This window comes from Schistocerca cancellata, chromosome 2 (assembly GCF_023864275.1).
Source record: "Schistocerca cancellata isolate TAMUIC-IGC-003103 chromosome 2, iqSchCanc2.1, whole genome shotgun sequence".
Lineage (NCBI taxonomy): Eukaryota > Metazoa > Arthropoda > Insecta > Orthoptera > Acrididae > Schistocerca > Schistocerca cancellata.
In genome coordinates this window covers 720,483,609-720,511,090 of record NC_064627.1, presented here as the reverse complement: position 1 = coordinate 720,511,090, position 27,482 = coordinate 720,483,609, and the positions used below count along the sequence as shown (strand labels likewise).

General features: G+C 41.7%; 1 long non-coding RNA gene across 1 annotated transcript in view; it reads right to left on the bottom strand.

The window, feature by feature from the left end:
- The window catches only part of LOC126147977 (uncharacterized), a 315,357-nt gene extending 291,997 nt beyond the window's left edge, over window positions 1-23,360 (bottom strand). Inside the window, exon 1 of the long non-coding RNA XR_007530363.1 lies at window positions 23,347-23,360. This is a non-coding gene — a long non-coding RNA (uncharacterized LOC126147977). The remainder of the gene's footprint in view (window positions 1-23,346) is intronic.
- Between the last annotated feature and the right edge of the window lie 4,122 nt (window positions 23,361-27,482).

Sequence of the window (27,482 nt, the reverse complement as noted above, 5' to 3'; positions counted from 1 at the left end):
TATATACCATAAAGACGGCTTCTGATTGGTCGGCAGTTACATCATGCTCTCGCAGATGGTGTCAACGTCTGCGCTGATGGTACCGCTAAGATTATATCCGCCGTCTCGGCTGAAGGTTTTCTCACATATTCTTATCTCTGCAGCGTCTTTAATTACAGTATTGGGGCCGGCCGGGGTGGCCGAGCGGTTCTAGGCACTTCAGTCTGGACCACGAGACCGCTACGGTCGCAGGTTCGAATCCTGCCTCGGGCATGGATGTGTGATGTCCTTATATTAATTAGGTTCAAGTAGTTCTAAGTTCTAGGGGACTGATGACCTCAGATGTTAAGTCCCATAGTGCTCAGAGCCTTTTGAACCCAGTATTGGGAGCCTGGAATAAAAATTTGGGTCGTCAAACAGTATTTTATGTTTATTTGTGGGGCTGTGCTCAGCTGTTGGAGATTTCTCCATTTCTCTATCTTTAATATGTCGTTGATGTTCTGCACAGTGGAAGGAAAGGGTGCGGATGGACAGGCAGATTTAACTGCTTCCGCATTCACATGGGATGTTGTAATTCTCAGGAATCCTGAGGCCGAGACTGTCCTTAACAAGGCATGGCATTTGCTTTACCTTCCAAGGAGGTCGGAAAAAAGATCTGATACCTCGCCTGGATGTAGCGCCGCAGAAGGGAAGGAATGCAATCGGTGGTTCATCACGAATGTTCAACATATTCACGTTTCCTTTTCTTGGACAACGCTGACTTGATATCCTGTCACCCATGGCCGTTCTTTCGGAACACATACTTCACAGTATTAATTTAGAAATCCAAGTGATCGTCGTCAGAAAAGTTTTTAGCTCCGTGTACCAGTGCATTTAAAACCACTCGATGATGAAAACTTTGGGCACTAGGATATATGAATCAGTGTGCAGTGTGCGTCGGAATTGCGGCACACTGGATGGCCGAGACGTTCGTCCGACTTTCGTTGTACCAGAACAGGGCAGCCTCCCATCTTTCACTGTCTCGACGTTGAACTGGATGTTTGTTTTCATGCTCTCCACATGTTCCTGGAAGTGCTCTACAGCTGCTACGCCTTGTGGACAGATCATAAACGTGTCGTCAGCATAACGATAAAATGAAGTTGGGCGAAGGGGAGCTTAATTTAATGCATGTTCCTCAAAATGTTCCATAAAAATCTTGGTCATTGCTGGAGGCAACGGAGGACCGATACCTATTACGTCAATTATTTCGTAAGATTGCAGCCGTACAAGAAGTAGGTGGTTGCCACAACTTATCCGCCAACAGTCTCAATGTGTCCCCCACAGGACCATTTTTAAATAGTGAGACGTCATCCAGGTTGACTAGAATATCGTTTGGGCCAACTCTAACTTGTTTAGTTTTCTCAATGAACATCTGAGAGTTTTTGGTGTGATGTTCACAGCGACCAGCTCCAGGAGTTATCAGCTTAGTTAAATATTTGGCCAACCTGTAGGTAGCGCCATTGGTTCTCCTACCTACAGACTGCCCAAATATTAACTAAACCCATGACTCTGATAGTTGGCCGCTGTGAACATCACACCAAATATTCTCTTAACCAAAGCTGGAATTTTGATTTACAAGTGCTTTTTACCTCTAAATACTTGTGTGTCTTGTATAGTTGGGGGCTAACTTTTAGTAGTCAAGTATTACATAATCTATTACCGAACGATGGAACATGACGCACTATCATATGGGTGATTGATTTTGGTTGCCATCTGCTTTTGATTTGCGACGGCAGGCCGGACACCAGGACACCAGCGTGTCTCTGACCGTGCCTGAGAGGGGCGTGTCAGCTATCGGTGAGCGGGGGCTCTCTCTGGCTGTTGAGCGACTACCCAGCAATGGCCGCGGCCGGAACATGTGAAGAAGTTACGTTTAAACGAGCGCAAGCGACGTCATTTCCGCCGTTGGCGTACACGAACAGATTCTGTATCTGGTTCGCGTTTTCGCACCTGCAGCGCAAACCGTAATAGATACAGTGAAGATCATACGGCAGATTAAAGAGAGCAGCAACACGATTCCGTCACAAGGCAGATATAAATTGTAATGAATATACGTAAAAAGATACAGCATCGAGAATGTTTTTTACAATGGTAATCCAGCGAATCTTTAATAACTTTTATATTAAAGCGCATACGAGATCAAGCACTCAAATTACAGCTCCCAACGATGCCCATCCTATGAGACACATGTTTTGTAACACAGTTGAATAAAGTGGTGAGACGCTTTTCAATTAAACATTAATTAGAAATAGGTACAAAATCTGATGGAAGCCAAATAAACAACGACCAAGACGGTAGGCATTGGCGGACATATTTAAACTCCGTTTCCAACATTTAGTTCATAAGATTTATGTTTATTACGAGTACATTTTTTGTTAATAAATTTACTCAGTTTTCCCCATAGCTTGAAAACTATTACGGATATCATACTTCTGAACAGTCCAACGAAAAGAGGAGTAAAAATATAATAAGAATTGGGTGCCATATCCGTATCTGTTGTAATATTTGATGACACAGAGGGTGTGAACTGGTTCTAAGCACTGCAACGACGTTTTCGTTTTGTTCAATTTTGATATCTGAGCAAATTGCTTCACATAAAAATCTTAACATGCAGCTAATGGTACAATCAGTTTTTGAGTGTCGCTTATATATCAAAAATTGTGAATTACATTGTTGAAACAACAAATTCCTTAAGTGATGTCGATGAAGAGTTTCCTATGGAGGGGTGATCTAAGTCTATAAAAGGGCGGCAGCTATCTTGAAAAAGTACAGTATTCTGTACAACTTGATTGAGACAACATCTAGGCTGGTCTGAGCTCTGTTCCAGCCGCGCACGTTTTAAGAGATAGATATTTTACAGATCGTCAGCTACGTAATATTTCACGTAGAATATTCTGCATAATTCAGGATTCTGATTTATCTCTGCTAGCAGTTCGCCAAAACATTTAATTTTGGCACTTTGAATTTGTGTACTGAATCTGGCCTTAACTCAGTTGGCCGATGTGACTTACATTATTTCTACTGCTAAGGGGCACTTAGGTTATCGCGTTATGTGTTGGTTGGACTCTGTTTAGAGGTGAGTTAGTAGGAGATATAGCTCCAGTTAACTTTTAGCTGTGTACTCTGTATTTCAGGCTGCTTATAATTTATTTATTACATGTAGTGACTTTGCTAACCACTATACTGGGGGCTCGAGCTATTTTCAAATCGCTTAATCACGTAGTTGCATTCAGTGGCCTGGACATTAATGCATGACCTTTTAAGGACAACTTTTATTAGTTAAAATTTGAACACTGTTGTGGCAGCTCGCTATGTTACGTAAATTGCACATATGTTGAGCACAGGAGCCATTTGTCTGACTGATTAATTACATCAGAAACGAAGTTATTTATTTATTCGTTTTAAGCGTGCACTAAAGACAGGCGAGGACGTAGTATTATCCCCATATAGGCAACAAGAGGCGTTCTCGTTAAATATTTAAGCCCATTTATGACGCAATTGCAATCTCGTGTGGACCAAGTAAATCTGAATGTCTCTCTTCTTAAAGAAAGCGTTTATTACCTTCACTTCTTTGAGTGTTATGAATTCCCTTGGTTCTTCTCCGTTGGTACCTACTAAATTAGAATTGTCACTTCCCCAATTCTAGCATTTAAATCTCGCGTTAAAATCATGGGTCTTACTGTTTTTTATTTTTTTTTTGTTTAGACAGTTCTCAAGTCCTTCATAATAAAGGTATGTTTCTTTCTTCTTTCCTTCCTCTGGCGTGTAAGTCCATATTGCAGTTATAACTCACCACTTTCATAAACTCTCATTTTATCCTTCAATTTCTAGTCTATTAAAATTGCTACTTCACAGTGTGCTTCTGTTGTTTGTGTCGCTCCAATATGAAGTATAACATGTCCTTCATCTCTTTTGTTCCTTTAAGTTTCTGCTCTGTTTCTGTGATCGTGGCAATATTTATTTTAAGTCGTTTGAGAATTCTGTTTAGTTCGGTTTCATTTTATCCCAGTCCCTGTGGATTCCATGTGCTCACTTTTCATACATCCGTCAATGGGATCAAATGGTTAGTTAAATGTTCATTTACCTTTGATTTTCATTCTGTAACCAAAGTTATATTTTGAATCAGTGTGTTAATATCATATTAGTATCGATTCATCAGTATAACAGCATAGAAGGAGGAAATATAATAATCAAAGACTGTGGGTTATCTGTATAATTAACGGTGCCAACAATGGTTGCTAAGCACTGTAGGACTATCATTCGAAGTTATTCTTCATCGTATTGTGTTTACACTGCATGTTACTACAGAATTTAAGAATAGAAGAACCAAATCTTGTTGTGGTTGTGAAGAAGTTCTTCATGTGAAATCCAGAGACAGTAGGAGATAAGATAACGACGCAACGATAAGGAATGAATCAAATGAGACGGAAATGGGTACATGTGATTTACACATAGAGATAAATAAATGATTAGAATTTGAGAAAAACTGTATGCTTTATTCGAGAGAAAGAGCATCGCAAATCGAGCAAGTCAATGTTTAGGTGGAGCTACTCGGCTTGGCACTGATTGACAGAGCTATTGGACGTTCTCCTGAGGAATATCGTGCAAAATTCTGTCCAACTGTCGCTTTAGCTCGTCTAAATCTTGAGGTGGTTGGAAGGCCCTCCTCAAATCCTCCTAACATTCTCCACTGGTGGGAGATCCAGCGTCCTCGCTGGTCATTGTATTGTTTGGCACGTACGAAGACAAGCAGTGCAGGCTGGCATTGTCTTGCTGAAATCTAAGCCCAGGATGGCTGAACATGAAGGACAACAAAACGTGATGTGGAATATCGTCGACTTACCGCGGTGCTGTAACGTGTTCGAGCGTAACTATCAAAGAGGTCTCTCTAGGACAACTGCTTCCTTCTTGACACTGTGTTCGACATGGTTCACCTGTTCCTGCTGACTTTGTCGCCACTATTCAACGTCGATCGACTCGCCGATTACTCCAGCAGGCTTCTTTGCACCCAGCTACACGTCCTCTCTCAAATGCTGACTTCTGCGTATATTGTTTACGCGCCTGTCTGCGAGGCCTAATCGTTCTCCAACTGAGTACACGGGATGAAATTCATAAAGACTTTATGCCCTGGTATTGGTTTGGTTTGTTTGGGGGAAGAGACCAAACAATGAGGTCATCGGTCGCATTGGATTAGGGAAGGACGGGGAATCAAGTCCGCCGTGCCCTTTCAAAGGAACCATCACGGCATTTGCCTGGAGCGATTTAGGGAATCACGGAAAAACTAAATCAGGATGGCCGGACGCGGGATTGAACCGTGGTTCTCACGAACGCGAGTCCATTGTGCTAACCACTGCGCCACCTCGCTCGGTGTGGCCTGGTATGAGCTTCCAAAGGACTAGCCATAGTAAGGACGCGATGAGTTGTTCAACAGCTACAAAGTACTGGTCGTTAAAAGTCAGCACTATTCGGAACACTTCGTGTCGTCTGTTCTGTTTCAGGTTGCTGCCACCCTCAGCAACCCACAAGATGCATTATTATAATAGCCTAACTAAGTATTATTATATTTTCTGTGTCAGCGGATGATTCTGACCAGTAACAATAATTGTCTTCATTTTCATCTTCATCATCATCTTCTTCTTCTTCGCATAACCTTACAATCATGCGTATATTTTAGTCTCTTCACGTTTTCTCCATTCTCTCTTCTCAGGTGTTCTCCACCATCCTTGACTTTGACATATTTTTTGGCTTCTTCTGCATCATCTGAGCACCACTTTCTTTGCTTCACTACCTTTCTTCTTCCTGTTGGCCTCCATCTAAAAGTCTCGTTAGTTACTCTTCCAGCATTGAACCTAAAAAGATGCCCAAGCCAGACTATTCTCCTACACTTTATCATTATTACAAAGTCAGCTCCTCGTATAAGGCGATCCAGCTCAGTGTTCGTACTAGATCTCCAGAAATTATGGTTGTTCTTAACTGCCCCATATATCTTTCGCAGAACCCTCCGCTCAAGTTAGTGAGCTGCTGCTCATCAGTGCTCAGTGTCCATGTTTCGCATTCATAGGGTACAGAAATAACAATAACTGTACCTATCATTATACGCATTATGCAATATGAGACACTATCAAAAAGTCTGCTAATTTTTTCTAATGTCATTTTTCTTCTGATCATTGGCTTTCACTGCAACAACCTTAGTTAACTGAATGTTCTTTGCTAAAAATAAGTACCGCATTTGAAAATAAATGTCTCTGCAATGCGCTTTCACGAATCCATGTTACTTACGTGTCAAACTTTATACCGTTGCCGTTAATCGGTGCGAGGCCCGCACATCTGTGAATTGTCCGCACTGGAAACAAACGACAAATCATTCCTGCTCTCACATTCTCTAACCTCGCAGTGGCCAAGCTGCTTATCCGTCTGCCCTGTGGTAAGCAGCCAGTTGTACTTAGCTCACGGCCGAACACACTAACTTCAAGTAAAATTAAACACATCTTCAAATATTACTTTCTCTGTAAATTATTTTGTTTGTTACTGAGCAGGAAAACTACACCCTTAAGAAGCTCTTAACGTTAGTTGACGATTCGGGATTCGACTGCTATTTGCTAGATGCACATTGTTAATAACTAAGGCTGAGTATCGTGGGTCGAACGAATAACCGATACAGGCCGCATGCTACCCGCAGGGAGCAGTTTGACGACCACTGCTTTAATCTGTTACCTAATTCTACAATAGCTCGCGGTTTACGTGGGAACAGGTATTTGTGCGTCATTACTATAATTCCCTTTCCAATTCCACCCAGCTGTGCCATGGTATTATCTTGTATGTTTAATAAATCATTTGAATCACTGTGCACTTAATAAGTGCTTGTATTATATATTCAATGTTTGCAGTCAAGTTCAAACGTTTTAACAATAAACAGAAATTTATCGTGACCTTTTGTTTCATTTCATAAACTGGATGAAACCCATCTCACTATACCTTTGTGAGGTGTGGCACCCATGTTTCGAGTGTGATGAGGCCATCACTGTTTAAATTCAGATGTCTCAAATAATTATCCAGTACGAAACTTCTTTTTAATTATTCACCACGCTCAGGTCTTAACAGCATTAAAAGAATGTGTTTAAAGCTCAACCATAACCTCACATGATTCTTAATTCTGCATGCATGCATATCTGAAGGACATTCCACAGTAGGCTACGACACTGCGAATAGTATTACATGCCTCGACAGTCTGCGACAGTAATAAGAAAGACTCTCTCCCTGTGTGGGAATCACAGCAAATGTGCTAGTGCAGGACGTGGACATCCACTGACGAACTGTAACTTAAAGGTCTAGGGAGAAATCCTAGCTCTATCTGAACACAACACATAGTTAATGTTTGCCGAGCCGTCGAGGATACACAATAACAGACTGTAACTTAATGAGTGTTAGGACAGCTCCGTGATTGTAGTGAAATTTATCAGAGAGTTAAGTGGGTATTGAGTCTGAGTAAAGAGTAATAGAAAGGTAGAAGCTTGTAAATGATTTTTACTAAGCAGATGTGGAGAGGACCTGCGATAGATGTGTAACTTGCATCGTGTGTTGAAAACGCGAACTTGGCCCTGTTGAAATTTCATGGAAGATAAAAACTGTGTGCCAGAACTGAACTCGAATGTAGGACCCTTACTTTTCATGAGCTAGCGCACTACCAACTGAACCAGCGAGGCACAGCTTTACTTCCGCCATTACGTCAAATTTCACAGTACTCCTGGATGTTTTGCGTGACTAGGAGAAACGGATACTGCGGAGAAATGGCTTAGCTACAGCTTAGGTGACTGTTTCCAGAACGAACTATCACTCTGCAGGCGAGTGTGGACTGATTTCAAACTTCCTGCCAGATTAAAATTCTGTGCCGACAGGGATGCGAGATTAATAAATAGTTCCTATCTTTCTGTACATTTCCTGCATGATCTGATGTCAATAATATCTTATTAGCCTCATGACTACCTTTTGAACGTTAACTTATTCGAAAAGTTCGAGTCTATAGTCATCGAAGGTTTAATACATACTGTAATGAACTTGAGAAATTGTTTTTGACATTACACAGCATGGTAATTATCAATGAAATTACCCCACACTGAGAGTCAACAATTACGTACATCAAAAATTAAATGAAATCAAACACAAAACGTTATGAGGTTAACAGACTGAAGTATGAATGGAACAAATTTCTTAGTTGATTAAAACATACAAGAAATTTATTTATTCCGGTAGTGTTTACACAAAACGTAACAAAATTACAAATCTGATGGCCGATTTGACTGTGTATGAACACGACTCAGCTAATAAGAATAAGAACCGGGCGGAAGAATAATTTCACTGTTATTGGTGATCATTTGTCGTGTAATGCTGTCGGTGACTTCGCGGCGAAGCCCAGGTACGATCTCCGCGTTGTCTACCTGTTGTCGGTTGCGTGGCGGAAGCTGAGATCATGATGTCGAAGGCGGGTGTTGGCGATGGATGGAAGAGCCGTATGTCCTCTCGCTTCCGCGCTGACTCACCGACTGCCTCTTCAGTCCTCTTCCATCTTGCACCTCCTTTTCTCCTTCCATTGGGGGCCTCTGTTTCCGTTTCATGGCCACGCCTCTTCGTGCAGGGTGGAAATTTCCTGTCTTGTGTGGACTGTATTCCGAAGTGGTTGTGAAAGTAGCCACACAAGAATTCTTTGTAACCGCTATCTCTGCGTGGGACCTGAACAGACTCACGTTGGGGCTTCGCCTCAGAGGCTGCTGGCGTCCGTGACTTACAAAGAACGTCCTTACTGTCCAGAAAACATCTTTTTGATAAGGGTGACTTCTTTCACACGCCTCTCTCTGCCAGTTCTTTTTGGCACGTGCACGCTCCTCCTAGTGTCTGTGAGGTGCTGGAGTTGACATGTTCTTGCTTTTTAAGGCACGTAAAATGATTGCTGCCAGGCCATAAAAATTCACATGCTTATGCGTATGCATTCTTGATGTTCCATCTTAATGCCTACAGAAGTCTACCAGTTTTCGGTACGCTTCTCATTGCCCATCAGGGTCTTCGCAACGCGTCCATTCTCAAGCGAAGTGGGGGCGTCTTCTCGCCTACCCCCTGTGTGTTTGCAGAATGACTCCAGTGTCCGTCTTGGACGCTCGCCGCATGGGCTGGTCTCTGGCGAAGATATCACATTAGCTTCACCAGGTGGTTCTCTAACTGTATGCCCAATGCGATTTTCAGAAAAAAAAGAAGGGAGGCCAGTTAGAGGACACCGAACTCGTCCCTTGGATTTGAACGAGACGACAGTTTCCAAGATTCTGCAAATGGTGAACGAGGCATTGCTCAGGCGTTAAATGTTGATGTGACCAGTGTGCTTTTGCTCCAGCTGTGCATAAGACCGGAGTAGTTATTTGAATTCCCTGGGATTCATGTCAGCCACGTAATTCACGTGTGATCTTAAGGTTTTAATTTGAGGAAGTGACCCAGCAGATAGGAATTACGGCCCAGCTACAGTAGTTAGTTTATATTGTTACAACTTACAGTTTTGGTTTTGATAGCACTGTCAGTTGAAATACTTTCAGTAGATTTTCGGTATTACGTAGATAATCACCTTAATCATCGTTTACCTTGTGTTTATTGTTCTATGGGATCTTCTTTATTTGTACGCCATTTTCCTAAGGTAACCTCTTCCACATATTGATCCCTAATGTATTTGGTGATTCATGTAATAAATTCTTTTGGACAGAGAATATATTGTTGTATGCCGTAAAGTAAATTTCAACCCGCCCCCTCGCTTCACTATTTTGAGTCATCGAGTCTTCTGACTGGTTTGCTGCGGCTCCTCGTGGATTACTCTCCTGTACCAATCTCCTCATCTCAGAGTAGCACTTACCACCTACGTCCTCAATAATTTGTAGTATGTATTCCAATCTGTGTCTTCCTCTACAGCTCCCTGTAGTACCGAGGACGTCATTCTCTGATGTCTTAACAGATGTCCTATCATCCAGTCCCTTCTCCATGTCAGTGTTTTCCACATATACCTTTCTACTTCGATTCTGTGCAGAACCTCCTCATTCCTCACCTTATCAGTCCATCTAATTTTCAACATTCGTCTGTAACACCACATCTCAAATGCTTCGATTCTCTTCTATTTCGCTTTTGCCGCAGTGTATGTTTCACTACCATACAACGCTGTGTTCCAAACGTACACTCTCAGAAATTTTTTCCTCAAGACAAGACCTATGCTTCATAGTAGTAGAATTCTCTTGGCCAGGAATGCCCTATTTGCCTGTGCTAGTCTGCTTTTGATGTCCCCCTGCTCCATTCGACAGAGATTATTTCGATACCTAGGTAGGAGAAGTCCTTAACTTCATCTACTTTGTGACCTTCAATATTGATGTTAATTTTCTAGCTGTTTTCAGTTCTGCTACTTCTCATTATTTCCGTCCATCTTCGATTTACTCTCAATGCATATTCTGTACTTATTACCCTGTCCATTCCCTTTAGTAGATCATGTAATTCTTCTTCTCTTCCAGTCAGGATAACAATGTTATCAGCGAATAATTTCATTGATATTCTTTCACCATAATTTTAATTTCCAGAGCCTTTATTTACCCCGTTGCTTCTTCACGTACAGATTGAACAATAGGCGTGAAAACTACATCTCCGTCTTACACGCTTTTTAATCTGAGCACTTCGTTCTTGATAGTCCACTCTTATTATTGTGTTTTGGTTCTTGTACAAATTGTGTATTACTTGTCTCTCCCTAAAGTTTACTCCTATTTTCTCAGAATTCCGAACATCTTTCACCATTGTCGAATGCTCTTACCAGGTCGACAGATCCTATGGTTTATGTCTTGATTTTTCTTTAGTTTTACTTCCATTGCAAATTGCTTCATCAGAAGTGCCTCTCTGGTGCCTTTACCTATTCTGAAGCCAAATTGATCGTCATCTGACTGACCCTCAATTTTCTTTGCCATTCTTCTGTATAGTATTCTTGTCAGCAACTTTGATGCATGAGCTGTGAAGCTGGTTGCGCAATAATTCATGCACTTGTCAGCTCTTGCAGGTTTCAGAATTGTGTGGACGATATATTTTCGAAAGTCATACGGAATATCGCCAGACTCATACATTCTACACACCAACATGAATAGTGGTTTTGTTGCTACTTCTCCCAGTGGTTTAAGAAATTCTAACTGAACGTTATATATCCCTACTGCCTTATTTGATCTTAAGTCTCCAAAGCTCTCTGAAATTCTGATTCTAATACCGGATTCACCATCTCCTCTAAATCGACTCCTGTTTCTTTTTCTATCACATCAAACAAATCTTCCCCTTCATAGATGCCTTCAATGCACTCTTAACACCTATCTGCTCTCTCCTCCGCATTTAACAGTGGAATTCCCTTAGCACTCCTAGTGTTACCACCTTCGCTTTTAATGTCACCGAAGGTGGTTTTGACTTTCCTATATGCTGGATTTTCCACATTTTTCGTGCAGCTATTTCGTCTTAGCATCCCCGCACTTCGTGTTTATTTCATTCCTCAGCGACGTGTATTTCTGTATTCCTAAATTTCCCTGAACATTTTTGTAACTCCTTCTTTCATCGATCAACTGAAGTGTTTCTTCTGTTAGCCATGGTTTGTTCGTAGTTGCCTTCTTTGTACCTGTTTTCCTTCCCAACTTTTGTGATTGCCCTTTCTAGAGATGTCCATTCCTCTTCAACTATACTGCGTACTGAGCTATTCCTTACTGTTCTATCTACAGCCTTAGAAAACTTCAAGCATATCTCGTCATTCCTGAGTACTTCTGTATCCCACTTCTTTGTGTATTGATTCTTCCTGACTTATCTCTTAAACTTCAGCCTACTCTTCATCATTGCTATATTATGATCTGAGTCTTTATCCGCTCTTGCTACGTCTTACAATACAGTATCTGATTTCGGAATCTCTGTCTGTCTAGGATGTAATCTAACTGAAATCCTCCCATATCACTAGGCCTTTTCCAAGTACACCTCCTACTCTTGTGATTCTTAAACAGAGTATTCGCTATTGCTAGCTGAAATTTATTACAGAACTCAATTAGTCTTTGTCCTCTATCGTTCGTTGTCCCAGCCCATATTCTCCTGTAAGCTTTTCTTCTACTCCTTCCCCTACAACTGCACTCTACTCTCCCATGACTATTAGATTTTCCTCTTCCTTTACGTACTGTATTAGCCTTTCAATATCCTCATATACTTTCTCTATCTCTTTATCTTCAGCTGGCGCCGTCGTCGTGTATTCCTGAACTATGGTTGTCGTTGTTGGCTTGCTGTCGATTCTGATAAGAACAACCGCATCACTGAAATGTTCAGAGTAACACACTGTCTGCTCTACCTTCCTATTCGTAAGGAATCCTACGCCCCTTACATCATTTTATGCTGCTGATAATACCCTATACTCATCTGAACAGAAGTCCTTGTCTTTTACATTTTTACTTCACTGACCCCTATTATATCTAAACTGCGTCTTTGCATTAAAAAAAAAAGGTTCAAATGGCTCTGAGCACTATGGGACTTAACATCTGAGGTCATCAGTCCCCTAGAACGCAGAACAGCTTAAACCTAACTAACCTAAGGACATCACACACATCCATGCCCGAGCCAGGATTCGAACCTGCTACCGTAGCGCTCTCACGGTTCCAGACTGTAGCGCCTAGAACCGCACGGCCACACCGGCCGACCTTTGCATTTCGTCAAGCTTTTAACATTCCACACCCCGAATGTTACCCTTTCGTTGGTTTTTCTCATGGTCACCTCCTCCTTGGCAGTCTCTTCCCGTAGATTCGAATAGCGGACTATTCCGGAATCTTTTGTTAATTGAGAGATCATCACGAGACGTTTTCAATTACAGGCCACATGTTCTGTGGATGCACGTTATGTGTCTTTATTGCAGTAGTTTCCATTGCCTTCTGCATCGTCATGCCTTTGGTGGCAGTTTCGTATCCCAAGGACAAGAGAATGCTCTGAATCTCTGTCTACTCTTCTGCCCTGTTTGACAAGGCCATTGGCAGAATGAGGGTGACTTCTGATGCCGAAAGTCTTCGGCCGGCAATGCTGATTATTTATTTATCAAAATTTAAGCGGTTTCGGGTTTCGAACTCGGGACCGATGACATTTTAATTACTAATCAAAGATGCTATCCCCATTTCTTTGTTTAATGGCGTTCGCTCCCGTTAGCTGCGAGGTCAGCGCGGCGGAATGCCACGCCAAGGAGCCCGGGTTCAATTCCTGGTTGGGGATGGATATTTGCTCCGCTCAGGTACTGGGTGTTGTGTTGTCATCATCATTTTACCCCCATCTCCGACGCGCAAGTCACGCAATGTGGCGTCGAATGCAATAAGTACTTGCTCTCGGCGGCCGACTTCCCAGAAAGGAGGACTCCCGGCCTACAATGCCATACCCTCTTTTTTTGTTTTGTTTAATGTCATTTTGTTCCTTATTGTTCGTTGCATTTGTTTGGGGTGGACTTCTCATGACACCCATTCAAGTCATCGTTGATCCAGTTACCCAGTTTTTTTTAATTACAGAAGGAGGATAACCCTCCGACCCAACACGCTGAACTACCATGCCGGCTCCCCTAGACCATGGGAGCATTTACAGTGGACTTGAAATCAAAGCACATGCATAAATAACCGCAATGTTTTCGAAGGAGGAACATAGCAGCCACCCATTGACTGACTGAGACTGGGAGACAATGCGTTGGTACTGAAACTGTGCGAGGTCGCCGTAGAGTGGCTCTGTGACTGCAAAGAATGCTGGTTAAGCTCCATAATATTTTAGTCCTGCTGAAGGCTTCATAGGGAATCGAGCAGTAAAATTATGTGCAAATCGCCTTGTAGGAATAACAGAGACCCTCAGTAACAGAAAGGACACCGTTTCAGACCTTACCACTACCTTGAAACCAAAACTGTTAAATGTGTCTACGAAACACATGTCAGCTGTTGTAGATGAGCACACAACTAAGATGTTTTTGTAGTTAACTGCCAGTGATATTTCTTTAAGGAATGTAATTGTCTTCTGGAAGAAGACACAGGCCCTTCACAGCAAAGGAGCGCCGAGTTGTTGATATGAGTCATTGTTTAATGATAGTGCCTGTAGACAACTGGGGTTTCACGGACTAACTGGGACCCGTCAGATCCAATATAAGCTTCCTCGGCAGCTGTGGAGCCGACTGTGTCACAGCCGTGACAGTATGGACCAATGTACTGTCCCAGTGCTAGGGCTGAGCGTGCAGTAAGCGAGTTGCTTGTTGTCACACTGCTACCTGCTGCACATAGGCTGCACTTTTCACGGTTCCAACAGTCCACTGCACAGTGCCCGCAGCTGCCTCTGGAGTTCTGGCTACCACGGTCACGGCAGAAAACGAGTGTCTGCAACTCGCATGAAGTATGTTGCAATGCAAAGAAGGGAGGGCACTTCTGACACACCCAGTTTAATAGTACAAAGAAGGTCGCTCGATGTTGAGAAGGGGGACAAGTCCCCGGCGATTTGAACGCCCATGAGCTTATGTGAGATATAGATGCAGAAAGAAAAGATGATGCGTCGACATCACCAGCTGAATGCTACTCACGATGACTGCGAATTACTTTTCTCACTTTAATTTCAATTGTAAAGACGCACTGAGCTTCAGAAACAAAATCAAAAGTCTTAGGAATGTAAAGCGTAGGATAAGACGAAGCCAAAGCTTTTTCTGTGACGTCACTGAGCCAATGACTTCGCACACAAAAATTTTACAATTCCGACATTTGAAATTGCACATGTGTACGAGACCCTGCTATTAGGCTGCCATTGCTGCCAAGACTGTTAAAAGTGTCTACGAAAAGCATGTCAGCTGTTGTAGATGAGCACACAACTAAGACGTTTTTGTAATTAACTGCCAGTAATATTTCTATAAGTAGTGTAATGGGCTTCTCTAAGAAAGATACAGGCCCTTCACAGACAAAGCATTGGATCCGGAAGTGGTTGTAGATTCTGCATCACTTCATCTAAATGACGCTAGAAGGCGAGAGCAACGCACTTTGCTGCCTACCATATATGCTATAATCAAAGGCAGAGGCAGGTATCAAGCTCCCCAAAGACACACCGAAGGGTGCGAAAGGTAGCGATGGCGTAGCATTAACCATCGAGTGACGTTGTTGCTGCTGAAACACGAGCTCCAGAAGAGAAACATGCAGTTCTTGCTGTGCTTCTGGTACTGTTTCTGTGACAGCTGTTGCTGCCAAATTTCCAAAAACCAGATCCATAATAGAGGAAGTAGGAATGAACCGTAGGGGTAAGATCTTGTTTCCACATTTCTGTACGCTCATGATATGAATACGTAACCTGTAAACAAAGCGAATTTCGTCTAGAGCAGAATGTTGAATGAAAGGCAATAACGAGAGCAACAAAGTCCAGGCACAAAGCAGTGTCGAAATCCAAGACGTAGAATGACATAATTAAAGTGGCAACAGACCACTAGAACTCATGGCTACACGCCGTGCTCTGTAGCTGTATGTGACACAGTCTATGTCACATGTCATGATGTGGTGACAATCATCAACTGCAACCTGTAGCAACTATGACCCACAGTTGACTTCGACCGCTGATGGAGATATTAAGGATTGTTTATTAATGGTAAAGGCAAAATGATATATCTATAAAGAAGTCTTTTGACGATGATTTAGAAGTCAGAGATTAATTTGAAAGTCAAAAAACAGGTAATATAGATGACGTGATGTTATGCGCATTTTTTCAGCCTTTCCTGTAATTACACAGCAGCCTCTCACTAGATCAATATATTACACGAATTCATTATCATTTTTATACATTATTTCCGTTTTTACTGAACTTCTGTTATTTGTTTTGTAATTTATGTAAATGGATGTGTAAAGAGCATTATTTGGATGTATTTTGTTGTATTATTCTGTCAGCATAATTATACATAACTTCTGTGTGTCTTTTGGAGCGCTGGCCTGGTATGAAACATTTTACACACATTAAAAGTTGTCAACGGACAGGTAACAGCGAAACATGGCAAGTCCAGTTAGCCTTTCTTCAAATTTGCTCATTTTAACTACACAAATGGAGAGGAGTACAGTTAGTTTAACGGGAGTCATGATATCACAGAGATTTCATGAGCTGATTCCACTTCCTCTTCTTCAACGATTGTAGTCTGACATGGCTCTCAGTTCATTTATTTGTTTCACGGGCTAGCTTTGGAAGAGCAGTATGCTGTGAATATGACACAGGCTATTTGTTGGCAGGCCCCAGCAGAACGAGCCACGGGGGTCTGGGATGCATAAGCCTTCGCAGAAACAGGGGGAGGAGCAATAGCAGGTAGTGTGCGGTCCACCTTGCGACAGGATGGGAATTGCGTTACCACAAAGAGCGCAGACTGGCGGGCCGTTCTTCTTATAGGACAGTCTGGGGGTGGCTGAGATAAAAAGCGTTTATTCTAGAAGATGGAATTCTGTCAGTGGGTGATAGCCACTAGGAGCTTGTTAAGTGACGCGTTTAGGTAAATAAACATCTTTTGGTTTCCCTAAAAACTTGATAAAGCACCAATAATCTACTTAATGGATGGATGTTGGAGCAGAGTAAGCTACTTGTCTCGTAGAAAGCTTTCTAACTTTTGCGAGGCTATCTTGTGGCTGAATGAGCATCGGCTGGAGTGTTAGCACTGATGTCATGAGGACGCAATACTCAGATTGAAGGTTTTCAGAAAATAGGGGAGAAATTCGATTCATTGGGTTGTTGACGTTTTACTGAAATGAAATATTGCCAAAGAAACAGTTACGCCATTGGTGGGCTGTAGCAACTTTTAAGAAGACTGGTGGTCGCATTTTGCTGGCGGGAAGACTGGAGCAAGCTGCGGGGGGGGGGATACTGGAAAAACGGAGAGATGCATCTAGTCAGCGACGGAAGGTAAAGAAACACAGGTGTTCTGGAGCAAAAGTGATGGACAGGTGTCGCTCCCAGTATGATATCGCTAATAGGTCCATCATATTAGGACAAGTGTGAGTATTGTAGTTCAATTACACGATAGCTATCACTCGCCCATATTCGTCAGCGATTCCTCAGATCTTTAGACTTGTCGTGTGTTAGTTCAAGACAAACAGTTACTGCGATCGTCATAGACAAGTTATTGTACTTGTTTCACGGAATTAGAGCCGAAATTATATGCAACTCCACTTATTTTACTATCTTGGCTAACTCAGAGTTTTAGTCTGCAGTTCCCACAGTAAGGTACAACTTTGTAAAGTTCATGTTCATATAATTGTGTTTTGTTGTATTATTATTCATGTGTCTTGTATAATAAACCAAGTGTTAAATCTTGCGTGGCGTTCACTGTTTTATTCAGTGGTTTGGTATTTAACTAATTTGTAAATGAAAATGATAATCTTATTCTGTTACATTGAGTAATTACTAAATAATTTTTCTCCCGGCTAAAGAATTGGTCAAGTTGCTAAAGAACTCCAAGTTAACGTCGTGTTAAAGTGTTGTCTGTAAGTTGTGTAAGTGTCACTAAATCACAATTCACACAACAGATTCTATACAACTATGGATTATGATGGAAACAGTTATCTTCAGCAAAATGATCATTAAAACCACCGAATATCAGCCGCGCACATCGCTGACGTATGTTACCTAAAACAATATTCTTCGCAACTCGTGCGTAATTAATTTCGGCTCCATACATCAGCTAGAAAAGTTTGTTATAATGATCGTGCTATGAGCACTGTTTTTAAAGAAACAATCTGATTCGAATTATTTTCATTGAAATGAGTTCGGAACCACCGGTGCACATTTATTTTTACACATTTGTATTACGTTCGGCATTTATGTCTGCAGAGTTGCGTAATTTGAATTTGTCGCTGAGATAATTGTTAAGATGGCGGCAGACAATTGATAGAGACTTTCTATTGTTAGACCAAATAAGTAAGTATTTGATATGCTTATTAAACTCTATAAACTCTACTTTCGTATTGTGCACTATTTAGATTTCATCAAGCAAACATTTGATTTGTTTCTAAGGAAAACACAGACAAAAACGCGATACAAATCGCCATCATCAATGGCTGCGCTCCTTGCAGCGAAAAGAAATTATTAACACAGATAATGCATACTGAGAGAGGAATTAAAGTTAGAAATAATTATTCACTCATATTTATAATAATAATGAACTCTATTCTCAAGTAATAATTAAAAAATAATTACAATTTACTAACAGACCTTAGTGTGATACGTGTCCGCAACCTAAAAAAGCCAACCAATAAAAGGTAAAAACAAAGGAAGGCAAAACGCAGATCGTAAAAGCAATTTACAATTATCATTGCCTTTGTATGATACACATCGATATGTCCAATTACATCACAGAATATTATATAAATAATTAATATTTATCACCGTTTTCACTATTTTTTCATATGTCGAACAGATAATGTTTATAACTGTTACAGGCATAATTTCCTCTCGTCGCAATGTAGCTAAAATTTATCTCGTGGATGTTACACTAACTCAGAGTTTTAGTCTGCAGTTCTCACAGTAATGTACAATTTTGTAAAGTTCTTGTTCATATAATTGTGTTTTGTTGTGTTATTATTCATGTGTCTTGTATAATAAACCAAGTGTTAATTCTTGCGTTTATTATCACAACCATATCCTTCAAACGACAAATATTATATCAGCTCCCAACAGTCAGTTTCGCTGCTAGGGCCAACAAATTAAAGCATTAGTATTAGGTTGGTGCATTTGTTCATAGCATTTTTTCAGAAGTTTAATTAACACAACAGATACACATAACAGAGAATTCAGTCATCAGTAATATAGTATCCTTCACTATTTACAACAGTCTGCCAACACTGCGGTAACTTTTCGATTCCGCAACTGTAGGAATCACGTGGTTTTGAGACGAAGAATTCACCGAGCCACGTTGGGAGCGCATTTTCATCCGGAAAGGACTTTCCTTGAAGGCTGTTCGATAGAAAGTGGAAAAAGTGAAAATCGAGGGGCACGTTCAGGTAAATAAGTTGGGTGCAGAATGATTTCTCAACCCAATTTCAGGTTAGTGTTTTTTGTCAGTTTTACAGAATACGGTCGGGCCTTATCCTAGAGTAGCATCATTTCATGGAGTCTTACAGGTCGCTGTCCTTAGATGGCGTCTGCAAGACGTCTCAGCTTTTGACATTAAATATCAGCACTTCAGGGAAGATATTTGTTGTACGTCAAACCGTTGCTGCCCCATCAGATGCATGAATTTATCTTCTGTGAATGCGCCAGGTCGTTGTACGGAGAGTTGCTGCCTCGTTTGGGATCAACCATTTCTTTCTTTTCCTTGTGTTAGCGTAAAGCGTTGTCAGCAGTAACGACACAGGATATGGTCGGTCTTGTTAACGACCTAATTGATGACGAACAAGTAGAAAATGCTCACTGATTTTTGTAATTTTGGTTTGGATCATGAGGTACTCATACATCCCATTTTTGAACCTTACCCCTTGCATGCAAATGTTCGCAACAGGGTAATGAGCACAGTTAATCACATCCGCCAGTTCCCGAATACACTGACATCGATCGTTGTGGATTAATGCGCTTAGACGAAATTCGTCGAACCGCGCAGATTTTCCTGAACGTGGAGAGTTATTATGTGAAAATGACCCTCCTCAAAACTAGAAAAGCATTTTCTTGCCGTGCTCTGTCCAATGGCATTATCGCCATACATGGCGCAAATGTTTCTGGCTGCCTCCGGTGCTGTCACTCTACACTGAACTTCAGCAGAAGAATTTGTTTCGATTTCCCTGCTTGGCACTCCATTTTATAACGTCCAAAGCTCTATTCCCTATCTCTAAATGACAAAAAGATAATATGTAAACTCAGATAGCAACAATGAATTAGAATTAAAAAATGACAATTGATAAACAAACCCATAGCCACTGGAATACCCACATGCAAAACAAAACTGCTATGAACTTATGTACCAACCTAATGCTTCGGTTATGTACGTTAAACTCAGCACTGAATCTCAAGGGCATGCCTGATAGTCGATTGATTTCAGATTCATCTAGATTGCACATACTCAGACACGCGAGGTTGTGCAACAGTTTATGAATAGAAGAGTCAATTGTCACTGCCGAGACGCCGGTGAAACTGGACAGGCAGATGCGAGTGCTATGTTAATTGGTGGAAAGCACATCATTTCAGTAGCACTGGAGAGTGAAAGAACTTGAAAGATCACAGGGACAGTGTATCGAGACTGAGAATACAGTAATTTATGGGAAATACCACAAGAGCTCAGAATCTTCTGGAAAACGATTGCTTCACTATTACTGAAATAACGTACAAAATTTTTCGAAAAGATGATTTTATTAGGACATTCGATGCAGAAGTGTGTAGCACAAGTGATGAAAACTACGAAGAAGAGAGGAAAAAGAAGAAGCAACACTTCAAATACATAAGATTTATTTCAAGATTATAATCGAAAACATCGGCCAGAAGAAGCAGACAATATCTAGGACAATCCAGTACCTGAAGCTGCCTCTAAGAGAACAAAAACATACCACTATTCCTTCGAGCAGTGTACCGCCTTTTTTTCTCTTTTAATATAGACAGAAAACAGCCATGCAATTTACCAGTTCTGTGAACCATAACGCAAGGGGAAACTTATTTTTCATCTATTCATTATTTCAAAACTGAAAGTTAATAGGGTAAGGATCAAAGGAAGAAACATTCTGAGTCACAATCATTGGGGAAGCTTTGTACTACTTTTTACAATTTTTTTGAAAATACCGGATGAAGAATAAATTACACAGGGCAACAGACATTGTAACGTCTTACATCTGTATTTACTGAGGGCTTGGAAACGTAAAAAAGTATACTAACTGTGCCATATTACAGTAAAATTTCAGTTTTAATGCTGGTACAAAGTTACTGTCATTCGGGATAACTTTAGACCAGTCTAAAAAGAGAAAAAACAAAGAATTTTTCCTGTATCTAATTCCCTGAGGAAATTTAGATCGTGCCAGAAGGAAATAAGACATTAATAAGAAATAAAAACAACTATTGTTAATTCAGTACTGTAGGTTTACTCTGAAATGTCATAATATTTGTACTGCCCTATCGTCGCTCGACTTAAATCACTGTCGCTAGAAGCTCTCTTCACAGCTAAAGCAATTTAACGATAATCACGAGCCTAAGAGAGCGTAGGAAGTTAGAAAGGCAACTGAAATACTAACCGTAAACCACAGAAGTAATGAAACTGTTACTGCTAGTACAAAATGACGGAAGTAGGTGGGACAGCAGCCATTTCAAACAATAAACGGTAAATGGTACAAAAATAAACTGACTGTAAAGTTAGTAAAGCAGGTCACCTGCCATTCAAACACATAGGCTCAGAGATATTATTGAGGCTCTAAGGTTGTGATTACAATATTCGCTAACATAATCCAGTCCCGTATACTACTCATGAAAAGTTAAGTTTTATGGTGTATTTTACGACGTAGCTGCCCTCCAAAACAGCTACAGGTATTTTATCTGAAATCTGATAATTAATTTTTTAACTAGGAAGACATCCACCGCTGTTTTCCTATGATCCAGAGATCTTCACAGAACGGCGAAATCGCAATGGCACCAATGAGTTTTCTTCATTATGGTACGACCATGGAGGCAACAATAAGGGGAGTTGTCGTGACGTCAAAAACTTGAAGCCGGCGTCCGCAGTTATTTCTATTCTGGCCAGAGCCTGAATCATAGAACACAGAGTTTACGTACAGAGCCAGACAAAATTTGCAAACACAAATGCCTCAACATAGAACATCGTTCGTCAGATCATTTGTTGGAAAGTGTTTCGCCACATGTATAAAATACAGATTTCTCCCAAGAAAACATATGAATATTGAATGAATAATTATAGGTGCGTGTATTAATATGCTCCATTGGTTGAAATATTAGGAAGCGGGAGATTCTTCTGGTAAACCATAAAGACTGCTTTATTAATCATACATTACGTTCGGAACATTAATCTCGTAAAACGTGACTGCTTTTCCCTGATGTAGTAAATTTTAAGTCTTTACATGTTGTTTCTGCTTATTCAGAGTTTGTTTCTCAGTTGCAACTGTCTCGTTGTTTATCCATAAATCAAATTTAGAACTGTCGGCTTCAAATATATCACACACCGTGAGCATGTCAGTTCGGAGTTAGAGAAAACGTATGTTCAGGCTAGTCACAAAAATCAGTCGACATTTTTCGTTGACACAGAGTTCGGGGTTTTTCCCTGACTGTAATAGGTGTAACTTTCTAACATTAAGTTTTTCTGGTAAATATGACCATTTTGTATCACGAATGCTACAATGTGATTTGCGGACTCTTGGTGACTGTATATGTCGGTGCACTTTGGATACAGTCTCTCCTTTGAGTTAGTTGGTCTAGTGTTACGTTTTCCTCAGGTCTCCACATATGCTTTGCTTGTAGTATCTATTGCCTCTTTAAGAGTAGTAAGTCTGTTGGTGACGCGGTGAAATGACAAGAACGCTGGTTGACATACTTACAGACGTAGGAAAAATCATGACATGCGCTTTATCTGGACTTTTTTTCTTCTCTATATCAGAGGATCAGCATCGGAGCCCCTACTTAATCAAGTAGGTCCTCAGTTTGCCTCACAGGGGATGAGAACACACCGCTTGCCAACAGTGCTCGGCAGACCGGATGGTCCCATCCAAGTGCTTGCCCAGCCCGACAGCGCTTAACTTCCGTGATCTGACGGGAAACGGTGTTTTTTTTATTCCTTTCCTCTCCGATTCTGCGTAGAACCTCCTCATTCCTTACCTTATCAGTCCACCTAATTTTCAACATTCGTCTATAGCACCACATACCAAATACTTCGATTCTCTTCTGTTCCGGTTTTCCCACAGTCCATGTTTCACTACCATACAATGCTGTACTCCAGACGTACATCCTCAGAAATTTCTTCCTCAAATTAAGGCCGGTATTTGATATTAGTAGACTTCTCTTGACCAGAAATGCCTTTTTTGCCATAGCGAGTCTGCTTTTGATGTCCTCCTTGCTCCGTCCGTCATTGGTTATTTTACTGCCTAGGTAGCAGAATTCCTTAACTTCACTGACTTCGTGACCGTCAATCCTGATGTTAAGTTTCTCGCTGTTCTCATTTCTACTACTTCTCATTACCTTCGTCTTTCTCCGATTTACTCTCAAACCATACTGTGTACTCATTAGACTTCATTCCGTTCAGCAGATCATTTAATTCTTCTTAATTTTCACTCGGGATAGCAATGTCATCAGCGAATCGTATCATTGATATCCTTTCACATTGTATTTTAATTCCACTCCTGAACCTTTCTTTTATTTCCATCATTGCTTCCTCAATTTACAGATTGAAGAGTAGGGGCGAAAGGCTACAGCCTTGTCTTACACCCTTCTTAATACGAACACTTCGTTCTTGATCGTCCACTCTTATTATTCCCTCTTGGTTGTTGTACATATTGTATATGACCCGTCTCTCCCTATAGCTTACCCCTACTTTTTTCAGAATCTCGAACAGCTTGCACCATTTTATATTGTCGAATGCTTTTTTCAGGTCGACAAATCCTATGAAAGAGTCTTGATTTTTCTTTAGCCTTGCTTCCACTATTAGCCGTAACGTCAGAATTGCCTTTCTCGTCCCTTTACTTTTCCTAAAGCCAAACTGATCGTCACCTAGCGCATTCTCAGTTTTCTTCTCCATTCTTCTGTATATTATCCTTGTAAGCAACTTCGACGCATGAGCTGTTAAGCTGATTGTGCGATAATTCTCGCACTTGTCAGCCCTTGCCGTCTTCGGAATTGTGTGGATGATGCTTTTCCGAAAGTCAGATAGTATATCGCCAGACTCATATATTCTACACACCAACGTGAATAGTCGTTTTGTTGCCAGTTCCCCCAATGATTTTAGAAATTCTGATGGAATGTTATCTATCCCTTCTGCCCTATTTGACCGTAAGTCCTCCAAAGCTCTTTTAAATTCCGATTCTAACACTGGATCCCCTATCTGTTCTAAATCGACTCCTGTTTCTTCTTCTATCACATCAGACAAATCTTCACCCTCATAGAGGCTTTCAATGTATTCTTTCCACCTATCTGCTCTCTCCTCTGCATTTAACAGTGGAATTTCCGTTGCACTCTTAATGTTACCACCGTTGCTTTGAATGTCCCCAAAGGTTGTTTTGACTTTCCTGTATGCTGAGTCTGTCCTTCCGACAATCATATCTTTTCGGTGTCTTCACATTTTTCCTGCAGCCATTGCGTCTTAGCTTCCCTGCACTTCCTGTTTACTTCATTCCTCAGCGACTTGTATTTCTGTATTCCTGATTTTCCCGGAACATGTTTGTATTCCTCCTTTCATCAATCAGCTGAAGTATTTCTTCTGTTACATATGGTTTCTTCGCAGCTACCTTCTTTGTACCTATGTTTTCCTTCCCAACTTCTGTGATGGCCTTCTTTAGAGATGTCCATTCCTCTTCAACTGTACTGCCTACTGCGCTATTCCTTATTGCTGTATCTATAGCGTTAGAGAACTTCAAACGTATCTCGTCATTCCTTAGTACTTCCGTATCCCACTTCTTTGCGTATTGATTCTTCCTGACTAATGTCTTGAACTTCAGCCTACTCTTCATCACTACTATGTTGTGATCTGAGTCTATATCTGCTCGTGGGTACGCCTTACAATATAGTATCTGATTTCGGAATCTCTGTCTGACCATGATGTAATCTAATTGAAATCTTTCCGTATCTTCCGGCCTTTTCCAAGTATACCTACTCCTCTTGTGATTCTTGAACAGGGTATTCGGTATTACTAGCTGAAACTTGTTACAGAACTCAATTAGTCTTTCTCCTGTTTCATTCCTTGTCCCAAGCCCATATTCTCCTGTAACCTTTTCTTCTACTCCTTCCCCTACAACTGCATTCCAGTCGCCCATGACTATTAGATTTTCGTCCCCCTTTACATACTGCATTACCCTTTCAATATCCTCATACACTTTCTGTATCTGTTCATCTTCAGCTTGCGACGTCGGCATGTATATCTGAACTATCGTTGTCGGTGTTGGTCTGTTGTCGATTTTGATTAGAACAACCCGTCACTGAACTGTTCACAGTAACACACCCTCTGCCCTACCTTCCTATTCATAACGAATCCTACACCTGTTATACCATTTTCTGCTGCTATTGATATTACCCGATACTCATCTGACCAGAAATCCTTGTCTTCCTTCCACTTCACTTGACTGACCCCTACTATATCTAGATTGAGCCTTTGCATTTCCCTTGTCAGATTTTCTAGTTTCCCTACCACGTTCAAGCTTCTGACATTCCACGCCCCGACTCGTAGAACGTTATCCTTTCGTTGATTATTCAATCTTTTTCTCATGGTAACCTCCCCCTTGGCAGTCCCCTCCCGGAGATCCGAATGGGGGACTATTCCGAAATCTTTTGCCAATGCAGAGATCATCATGACACTTCTTCAGTTACAGGCCACATGTCCTGTGGATATACGTTACGTGTCTTTAATGCAGTGGTTTCCATTGCCTTCTGCAGCCTCATGTCGTTGATCATTGCTGATTCTTCCGCCTTTAGGGGCAATTTCCCACCCCTAGGACAAGAGAGTGCCCTGAACCTCTTTCCGCTCCTCCGCCCTCTTTGAAAAGGCCGTTGTCAGAATGAGGCTGACTTCTTATGCCGGAAGTCTTCGGCCGCTAATGCTGGTTGTTTATCAAAATTTAGGCAGTGGCGGGGATCGAACCCAGGAAAAGTTTTGATTATGAATCAAAGACGCTACCGCTTTTTTTTTTTTTCTTTTTTTTTTTTTCAAAAGAAAACAAAGACTCCAATTATACTGGTTTCTCCTTCCAGTAAACAAAAATGAGTCTCCTTCGTCTTGTTGGCGAAGAAGCAATCTTTTGGGACAAAAAAAGTTTCTCAAACTCAAAATCAAATTTCTTGTTCCTTTAAGAACAAACTATGAAGAATAAATAAGGAAAAGCGTTTTAAGTCGTCGTGCGACGTGTAGTTAAAGTCCAGTTCTTACAGGAGCTCCTGAAGTGTATCCGCCTACAGCATGCCAGCTCGTCCAAACGTGTCTTCTCCTGGCGTAGGCGTGGGTTCTGGGTGGCAGATCTATTCAGGTCGGTTCGTTTTATACAGTTTTCAGCTTCTCATGGCTTGGACGTTCCAGCTACTAGGTGGGTCATCGAAAGTGCTCCGTAAGAAATTGGAAAAATATTGTTTATAGCGTGGGTTGCGTATCAGGACGCAGTGTCGTTCGTTGAGATAAGTCCAATATCCTAGCGTAGACTTGTCGCCAGAAGTAAAAAGATAGCGGATCGTGTGGCCACAGATCCAATTCACAGAGTTAGTTTTGGCAGAGGGGTAGAAAGTCTTATCGGGGTGCAAAAGCATGTGGACGTCGATCTGAGCCGGTGTCTGACGAGTAAGAAACGCCAAAATTCGCCGCGCAAGTGTCCAGACGTCTAGCGCTGTGCCACAGTGGAACCGGTGGACATCCGTGTCATCCACTCCACAGTGGGTGCAGAGGGATGAATCGGCGAGATGGATGCGGTGCAGACGATCTCGGTTAACTTGTTTGCCATTCACGGTGATGTACCACGCTGATTGAGCGTCTGATTCGAGAAAACGCGCATGGATCGCCTTCCATATGTGGCTCCACACGTACTGTGGATACTTACGTTCGATGGGGTTGGACGGGCGGCACTGTTGTAACAATTCGGAGACTGTTTTCGTGAGGTACAAACGTGTAAGTGGTAAGGACCGGTAGATATAACTGAACTCCAGGAAAAATCGTTGGATGTAATAAAAGGGGGTTGGAATGGTCGATACCAGTACTGGGGCGGACAAGGAGGCCGGTGCAAAGTTGTGAAGCAGGAGGCTAGTAAGGCTTTGCGGGCAACGATGCCAAAGTTTTAGTTGGGAGCTGACGTATAGTGCCTTGACACGAGTCGGCACGTGGATGAGTCCCAAACCGCCACGATCTCGTGGCAGTGCAAGGGATTCATACTGCACCTTGAATAACATCCCCGAGCTGACGAAGGAGCCGAAAGCCATCAACAGTCGTCGCGCCAGGAGATTTGGGACTGGTAGTACTTGAGCCACGTGTGGTATACGTGAAGCATGATACATGTTCACGTATTGCGCGCGTTGGATAATGTCGAGAGCTCGTAGCCGGTGATCTGCGAGATTTGCTCTGATTGTCTGTAGCAAGCGTCTACCATTGATAGTCGCTGAGCGGCGCAGGTCTGCTGTGAAATCAAGTCCAAGACACCGTATGGTGGCGGAGACACTAAGCGGGGCAGCGCATCTCTCCGGCAAGCCCTCACCAATGAGCAGGACCTTGGATTTTGACACGTTGAGGCAGCTCCCCGACGCTTCGCCGTAAGTCGCCACCCATGCCAGTG